This window comes from Suncus etruscus, chromosome 1 (assembly GCF_024139225.1).
Source record: "Suncus etruscus isolate mSunEtr1 chromosome 1, mSunEtr1.pri.cur, whole genome shotgun sequence".
In the NCBI taxonomy this organism is placed as follows: Eukaryota; Metazoa; Chordata; class Mammalia; order Eulipotyphla; family Soricidae; genus Suncus; species Suncus etruscus.
Window position 1 is genome coordinate 66,140,335 of NC_064848.1, and position 9,984 is coordinate 66,150,318.

Below are 9,984 nucleotides of genomic sequence, written 5' to 3' on the forward strand. Positions count from 1 at the left end.
TAGAATGTATAATACCCTACATTACTACATTTCTGAGCACAGGGTCAAGAGTAACCTGAGCTCCGCTGGGTGTAGTGTGACCCACAAACAAACAAACAAAAGAAATAGAATCTATATGAAAGAAGAGACTAGCTTATAGCTAGTCATGTATAAATAAGTTTAGTTTAATGTAATGTTCAAAAGAGATATAGCATATATTGCTTCAAGAAGAGAATAGTTTCTTAAAAATGGGTTGTTAAATGTTCATAGAGAGAACTTTGTAATGTATAATTACACCAACATAAAAGATATAGTATAGGACCAACACTATATACAGATCCATTGTAAAATGGAATTATTACATGACTCACAGTTGTATCTTTTGTCATGATTCATTCATTTGTGCAGTAGCTTTCATTTTCTTATGAGGAGTTAGGAGCTAGGTACCTAACTGCAAGCAAATGTAGGCATGGTGTTTTCCCTTTAAGAACTTAAATTCCAGAGGGAAGAGACAAATCCAAATCAATAATACTATGTCAGAGTGCAACTGTGGTTATGGCTACAAGGGAAATATTCATGTTGTTTTGCTTTTTCTATAAAGAGTTATGAAGGTCAGGAACCATTTCCTGATCTGGTTCTAAAGGTCAGGAATACCTGTGCTAAGATTTGCAGGAGTTAGCTAGGTTAAGAAAATAAAGAGGTCACAGTTTCTTTATTCAATCTTCTGGATTTGGACATTTGAGTTGTTTCCAGATTTTTCCTGTTGTGTGTAGTACTGCAATTCTGACTAGAGTTTTGGGGCCCTTGGGTTCGATGCCCAGATGTGCGATTTCTAGGTCATATATAAGTTCAATTTTTAGTGTTTTGAGAAGTATCCAGATTGTTTGCCAGAAAGATTAAACCAATTGACATTTTCACCAGCAGTGGATGACTAGATAAAGAAAACTTGGCATATATACACAATGGAATCCAATTTGACTATAAGAAAAGATGAAATCATGAAATTTGCTGCTACATGGATAGTGCTGGGGTGTAATATGCTGAATAAAGTCAACCAGAAGGAAAGAGACATATAGAATTATTTCTCTCATGTCTGGAACATAAAAATTCATAGTATGGTTATAACAAATGGTCCAAAGCAACAAAATTTATGATTCAGTGTATAGAACTGAGCTCACTAGGACAATAAGAAAGGGGAAGAGGGGCAGGGATTATGAAGCAGAGGTGAAGGGGAAACTTGGAGTGGGACTTTGAGACAAGGATGGAGGAAATGTTTGCATGAATCCCTACTATTGAAAGTATTGTATAATTGTAAATCATGGTGGCTAAAGTAAACATAGATAAATAAACAAAAGAAATATAAAGGCTCATGAGATAGTACATTGGGCAGGGAGCTTGTGCTGTATGTGGCTGACCTTGTTTGATCCCTAGGATCACATATAGAATTCCAAGACACTCCAGGAGTGAATTCTGAGCATAAGTCCAGAAATAAATCATGAGTATCACCAAGTGGGTTGAAAACAAACAAAGAAAAAGAATGAATAATTACATCCATAGTTAACAAAAAGAAAACAAAGGATTTATAGGCAAAATGATATTCTTATAACAGACTATAATCCAGCAATAAAAACAAACACATTTGCTACTCACAACTTCATGATGAATATTGTTAATTATTGTGTGAAAAAGCAAGATCTAGAGACTATCTACAGCACAATGCTCTCTTCATTAACTTAAAAGAAATAAAATAATATAGTATATATTATATATTATTTTAATATACTATATTATTATTTATATTATTTAATATATATTATATTATTTTAATATTATTATTTTAATATATAACATAAAATAAAATAATGTGAGGGAAATAAATATAGGGACAATGAAACTTTAGAAGTCTAAAAGATAGTCGTTTTGTAGAACTCACATTTTGAAATTGCCTGCTTATTTCTTTATGATGAGTTTCAGATTATACATTTTGGCAGGGTGCTGTGTAGTTTATGTGGTCTTTAGCATATCACAGCAGGAGACACGTGATGTCAGATGCCATTTTGATAATTTGGGGAGAAGAGTTGTGTCCACATTTCTCTATCTCAGAAACTTCCCCTCCTATTTGGATTTGGGTGGGGGGCACAGCTGGTGATGTTTAGGCCTTATTCTTTTGTCTCTACTCAGGGATCATATTTAGTGCAGAGAACTGAATTGCAGAGAATTGGGGTGGGCCACTTGCAAGACAGGTGCTTAATTTTTCTACTATTTCTCCAGCCCCCAATAATCTCCTTTTTGTTCATTTGTTTTGAGGTCACACTCAATAATATTCAGGGGATACTCTTGGCTCTATACTCAGGAGGTATTCCTAGCATCATATGGAATTTTGGGGATCGAAGGCAAACTCACTACCTGCTGTATCTACCTCATATTTTTTTTTATCTCTTTTTAAACCTACATGTCAAAGTCCTGTTGGTCAGCAAACTTTTACTTCAGAGTTTTAGCATCAATGGAAAATTTTCATCTAAATCTAATATCATTTAGGGAGATTATAAATTTGTGACTTAAGAGAAAATTGGGCAATTCTTTTAAATTTCCTGATTGACACTATTATAAATAAAAGTTTCTCTTCCTTATATTTAATTTGTTTATGTATTTTTGCATCTTTAAGAGTATCTGAATTCTCTTTGAATCCACTGTGTTTTAACATATTATTGTCTCCTCCACAACATAGTCACTGCTCAAATTCTATACAGTGGAGTTAATTAGAAACTGAAACCTGGGCCATCACATTGGAGACATTGTACTATACAAGTACCCAATGTACTGTCTCTGGCTCAAAGTATGAAGATATGTATTTTAAAGAGGAAACTATTCTTCCTTTCTCCTCTCCAGAGATAATTTATTTTTATATTCCTCAGTTTAACAGGAGGTTGAAATCTCAAGAATGCTAACTTCCAGGGACAGAGAGATAGCTCTATGGGCTGGAGCAGGCTGTGCATGCAGAAGGCCTGAGCTTGATGGTTGTTACTACATGGTCCCTGAGCACTGATAGAAATCAACTTTGAGCACTGAGCCAGGCATAGTCTCCAAGCACCTCGTATGGCCCCTAAACCAAACTTGAACAAACAATAGTGCCAATTTCCATCTTTAGTGAATAGATTTCAATTTAAAACTTCAACCAATAGCATATAATTATATGAGGACTTTATTGGCAGCACGTCTGCATTACAATAATATAAGCATGCAATTAAATTGACAGAAGAGCAGGGGAGATGAGGTAAGTATAGTTTTTAGATGGAGAATTCTCAGAGGATTGGATTCAAGTTCCCTGAGGAAGGGTTCCTTAAAGTCCTCACTGAAAAAAAGCCATGGGTCTGAAGTCCAATATGCATCTTAGTTTGACTCTATTCTATACATAAATGTATGTCATATTTCAGAGGTGTATTATGTAGACCTTCTGGTGGTTGAATTTAGGTGGGGTTCTTTCTGCCTGTTCTTGCTTTCCTTGCATTCTTCTTATCAGAGTCCTGTAGACAAGTGGTTGCTTCAGATTGATAAATCACTCCCTCTCTTGGCCCCATCTTTGAAGCAGTGGGTGCCACTTTATCTCAGTGGCCTCCATCTTTTCATCAGCTGGATCATCACAATGTCGATGTTCATTATACTCTGATCTGTCAGGATCATTACACTCTTAACATCTGTCACACCAAGTTCCTATATAGTTTTCCGGGGGAGGGGATAATTTTCTCACATAATACGCATGTTCAAATTTCTAAAGCACATTTTGACAGAGATTTCACCATGTAAAAGTACCACATTAATATTACTTATCATCAATCATATGAAAAACGATTTCATTGCTCTGAGTGAGACTAGAGGGGAGTTGCTGATAATGACTTCCATCTGCTTGGCAGTTTACAATATACAAAATACTTCTTTACATGTATTGCTGAATTTACTTTTAATTCTTTAGGTTGCAGGCAAAACGAACAATAGATAAACTTGGAAATTTTAAATGCTTCACATTCTAGGACTCAAATCCTGGCTTTTATTTTTTTTTTTTTTTAAAGAAAAGATGATTTAAAAACGAAAGCATGGGTAATCATAATAGATATCTACTTTTTACTCCTAGAGTTTTTGCCATTACTAGTTTGTAGAAATTTTGTATCTTCCTTAGATAGTTATTTTATTTATTTTGTTTCTGAGCCATATATACCAATGCTTAGGTTTACACCTGGCTCTGCACTCAAGAATTACTCTTGGTGATGCCCAGGGAACTACATAAGATGCTAGGAATTGAACCAGTGCCATATCTGCTATACAAATCACTCCAATCCCAGGTGTTAACTTAAACAACAACAACAAAAATAACAACACCAAATGTCAAATAAATAAGCCCTTAAAGTAGTGGCTCCAAATGTGGTTGCACATCTACATATGCAAAACTTTAAGATACTTAGTGTTAAAAGGTATCAGTCATATTCTTTTATTTCTTCTTAGCTAACCTATTTCCCCTAAGATTCATGATTTTTTAAAATATATTTTTGAATCATGCCATGACCTAAAATGAAAGACTGCATGTCTGTATATGTGCTATACACACATTTTAGATTTTATAGTTATACATAGAAGTCTAGAACAGGTGGGTATTAGAACTACCTAGCAGGGGTCCTCAAACTTTTTAAACAGGGGGCCAGTTCACTGTTCCTCAGACCATTGGAGGGTCTGACTATAGTAAAAACAAAACTTATGAACGAATTCTTATGCACATTGCATATATCTTATTTTGTAATGAAGAAACAAAACAGATACAAATACAATATGTGGCCCGCGGGCCATAGTTTGAGGACCACTGAGTCCTAAAGTATTTATTGCAAATGTGAAGTTTTAGATAACTTTGGGGCTTTTTGAAAACGTCAAGAATAAATAACACCCCAGGAAATTTTGATTCATTTATTTCTTGAACTTTAAACAGCAGTTTTAAAAAATGATCCTCTTCCTCAGAATGGTATTGGTATCACCCAAGAACTTATGAGAAATGCAAATCAATAAGTTCTATTCTAGATCTATTGAATAAAAAAAAGCTCTAGAAATGAGAACCATATATATTTTTTGTTATTATTTTTGGCCACATCCAGTGGCATTCAGTGGTTTCTTTTGGCTTTGTTACTCCTGGCTCTGCACTCGAAAATTACTCTTGGTAGGCTCCGAGAAACATATGGGATGCCAGGGATCAAATCTGGGTTGGCTGTGCTATCGCTCAGCCCAAACACTATGTATTTTTTTCCAGAAATCCTGATGTGAAGTACTGTTTAAGAACATTATTTTGGGGGGCCAGAGAGATAGCATGGAGGTAAGGTGGTTTGCCTTGCATGCAGAAGGACGGTGGTTCAAATCCTGGCATCCCATATGGTCCCCTGACCCTGCCAGTAGTGATTTCTGAGTGTAGAGCCAGGAGTAACCCCTGAGGGCAGCCGGGTGTGACCCAAAAACCAAAAAAAAAAAAAAAAAAAAAAAAAAGAAGAAGCCTTATTTTGAAGAATACCCAGATACCCAGAGTTTCTAACCTTATTAGATATTGAAGCATGCTTTTAAAAACACAAAATCTGAACTCTTTTCTTGTTCTCCTGATTCAAAATTCTGAGGAGGGAAAATTCCAAGTAATAGCAAACATCCTAAGTGATTCTTATCTTTAGGTAAATTTAGAAAATAATGCCAGCTACATGCTATTTTATATTTCATTCCCTAGTTAAAGTGTGTTTGGGGAAGTCATGCTTTTTATTCATTATTTTAAAATTTTATAACAGTCTTATGAAATCGATACTGCTATCATACTCACTTTACAATTGAGAAAACAGGGCCTTTAGAGAAGTTCAACAACATATCAAAAAGCAGAGACATAAACCAGAAAGTTTCTATATCACAGCCTTTGTTGTTAAATTGATCTAAGACAATCAGGCAGATCATTGCTTCTGTTGCAGTTACAGAGTAGTGCAACCTTAGTAGAGAGATTCCCAGAGTTGTTTTTTGGCTCATTCAACACTCAAGAATTGTCTTCCTCAGTCCCAAAGTAAGGTAGACTTTCTTCCTCAGTGCTTTTTCAAAATGAGTATTCTTTCTAACAAGGCCATTTGCTCCTCATTCTTGTAAAAGCATTGTTTTATAGCATTGATTGAATTAGAAGTACAGCCTCTCACCTGAACAAATGCTTATACTACATCCCACTCACCATCAAAGGTGTTATTACCATCAATTGCACAATTTAACTGTACTTACCTTCCTCCTTTTTCACATCTGATAACCATCATTCTTGTTGGAATATAAGTTTGGGGGATTTGTGTGTTTGTTTCTTTTATCTTCCAAATGAGTGTGATTTTTCTGTCTTCATTTAACCTGATTTCCTGAGATCCATCTGTATTGTTGCAAATGGAAAGATTTTATCTTTTATGTAAGTTGCTTAGTAGTATATTGTGTACAGATATCACATATTCTCTATTAATTTTTCTATCTATAAGCACTTAGGTTGTTTATATGGTTTGTTTTTGGTTTTTTTGAGGTTTTTTTTGGGGGGGGTCACACCCAGCAGCGCTCAAGGGTCATTCCTGGCTCTATGCTCAGAAATCGCGCCTGGCAGGCTTAGAGGACCATATGGATGCCGGGATTCGAATCACCATTCTTCTGTATGCAAGGCAAACAAGCCTTACCTCCATGCTATCTCTCCGGCCCCTGTTATTTTTTAATAGTGCTACAATGTGCAAATACCATTTCAAATAAGCATAAAAACAATGCTCTTTGGACAAATAACTAAAGGTGGAATTGCTAGATCATATGATTGTTCTAATTTTAATTTTTGAGCAGTTTCTGTAGTGTTTTCCATAGTACTAATAGTGTAAATGGTAGCATTTGGAATCAAAGTTAAATGAAAACAAATTCTTGGATTCTGATTATAAAACTAAGCTGAGCAGAGTGGGAGAAAAAAAAAGTTAATTGAAAGGGTAGAGAGAAACCAATGTCTATGGTAAAGGGATAATGCTAGATTGGTTCTGATCATGGAATAATAACAACTATTTTCTCTTTAAAATTTAGAAAAGTAAGGAGAATCTTTTTCTGATAGCGATGGAATGACTGATATAGGGAGACAAGTAGAGGTGTAGTATATATATTTCATAAAGGGGAGTGTTTTATTTAAAAATTTAAGTTTTGGGGGCCGGAGAAGTAGCATGGAGGTAAGGCATTTGCCTTGCAACCAGAAGGTCAGTGGTTCGAATCCCAGCATCCCATATGGTCTCTGAGCCTGCCAGGAGCGATTTCTGAGCATAGAGCCAGGAGTAACCCGAGTGCTGCCGGGTGTGACCCAAAAACCAAAAAAAAAAAAAAAAAATTAAGTTTTTATTCTGATCATGATTTCAGATGAGGTATATAATAATATTATAATTATAATGATAGAATTATTATATAGCGATGTAATATACAATATAATATATTATATTATATAATATATAACCATATATATTTACATATATGGTTTCTGGGTCACACCTGGTGGCACTCAGGGGTTAATCCTGGCTCTGTGCTCAGAAATCGCCCATGGCAGGCACAGGGGACCATATGGGGAATGCTGGGATTTGAACCACCGTCTGTTCTGTGTTGGTAGTGTGCAAGGCAAGAAACTTACAAATGTACTATAGCTCCGGTCCCATACGTATGTGTGTGTGTATACACATACACATATATATGTCCTGTGTTTGTCATGTCCAAGGCAAAAGCCTTGCAGCTGTATATATATATATATATATATATATATACATGTATACATATATATGTATGTATGTATGTAATTTTTTAAGTGAAAGCATCGTGATTTAAGAAGTTGAGTTTTAGACATACTATATTCAAACACCAATTCCACCATGAATGTCACCTTCCTAACACCAGGGTTCCCAAATTCTTTCCCACTCCCCTCTCCCATCATCCTAAAATGCCACCTTAACAGTCACATTTTTAAGTTTGGATCTTCATTTTCAGTGTTAATGAATCTGGTTTGAATGTTTTTATGTGTAAGGAACCTATTCTTGTTCTTGTAAAGACATTACGGTAGAATGATATTTCAAAACCGTCTGACATTCAGATTATATGAGACTTCTGCTTAGAAAAACCTTTCATTTTGGAAGATCAGACCCAGAAGATCTTGGTCAAGAACCTCTGAGCTAGGGTCATGGTCAATACTGAGCAAAGAGTGCCACCTATTGACCAACTTTAGTCTTATTGTTTCAGGTCATGAACCTCCAGTTTGGTTTGGCTCATAATACAAATCCTAAAAAGGTTGGTCTCAGAGAATCAAGAAAGTTCTCGGGGCCAGAGAGACAGCATGGAGGTAAGGCATTTGCCTTTCATACAGAAGGTCATTGGTTCGAATCCCAGCATCCCTATGGTCCCCCGAGCGATTTCTGAGCATAGAGCCAGGAGTAACCCCTGAGCACTGCCGGGTGTGACCCAAAACCAAAACCAAAAAAAAAAGTTCTCACAACATATACTGTATTTCATGAAGATATAGTCACACAAAGTGATATGTTCCATGTCTAAATATTCTATAATAATTTCCCTTAGAAAAGGGGTTCTACCTGGAATAATACAGCAGAAAATGATAGACATTTAGTTGACATCTATTACTAAAGTAATTTCAAATCTAATGTTGGTATATGTGACAACATAATTTCATGCTATGTCTCCCATAAGTGCTACAAATTATGTCTATTAGTTTAAAAATTCATCTTGATTTTATTAATATCTTTTTAAATAGTTGATTTTACAAATCAACAAATACGTTAGCACCTCTCTGGACTTACCAGGAAAAAAAAAACCAACAGCATTTTTAAGCATCTTTATATCATTGATATAGTGAGATGCTTAAGCAGGCAAGTTAATGGATTTCACAGGCAGTTGTGTTGTTAAAGGGTGGAAGGGCAGAGAAATAGCTTTTGGGCTTACCTCTGTTTTTATAAGAGTTTCAATCAGAAGTCCTTGAGGTGAGCAGGGAACTTGTCTTGCAGGCAGTTGACTCAGCTTTGATCACCAGCGTCCCATATGTTGCTAGGTTTGATCTCTGCCACCCTATATAGTCTCCTGAGCACCACAGAGTTATAGTCAAGTGTAGAACCTGAGCACCCATGTGGTCAGTGTGGCTCAAACAACACCCCAGCAAAAGAAATCCTTTTCTTATCAAAATAAAAATTTGTTCTCTAAAAATTAAGTGACTGCAGAATTTATATATAGAAACTTTCATAACCACTTCTACATATGATTTTACATACATAGTACATGCTATGTACACACATAGAAGGGTTTTATAATGTTAATGGAAATGATGGAACACTGACACAATGGTTACCATGGTTTTTGTATAAACCATTTACAATTAACACCTAATTAACAGACATCATCACTAGTAGTCTCAATGCCCTTGTCAGAGTGACATTAGAAGTTGACAAAATTGATGAATGAGATTTGTTCCCTCCACCAGAGAATGTTACTCTACACATGTGGCTTTAAGTATAAGAAAGGCCAATTTCTAAATAAACTGAGACACAAAATTAGACTCTTCTATTTCTTCTGTGAGGGTGGTAAATTTATGAAAAAACAACATAAAAAACCAACACTTCAATTAAGCCAGCATAGAAGGCAAATAGTGTTAGAAGAACCATGAGGGAGGAAAAGGAAATATACTTACTGCAGCCAAAGAAAGACACAAGCTTTGTCTTGGCAATTTAGCTCATAGGGACCTCCCACCTTCAACCTCAGAAGCACTTAATCCCTGGGGAATTCCAGTCCTTTGGAAACTGACACATATTAAATTTAACTCTCCATTGAGATGAACTCTCCAGAGACTTTTACATAAATTATAATGAGAAGAAAGTAATGCTGTTTAGCCTAAAGGCAGGCACTGTGCTAAACGTCTTCAACAGATCATTTTATTCCCTAGCAATGAAGAAGATTAGCATAGACTCTAGC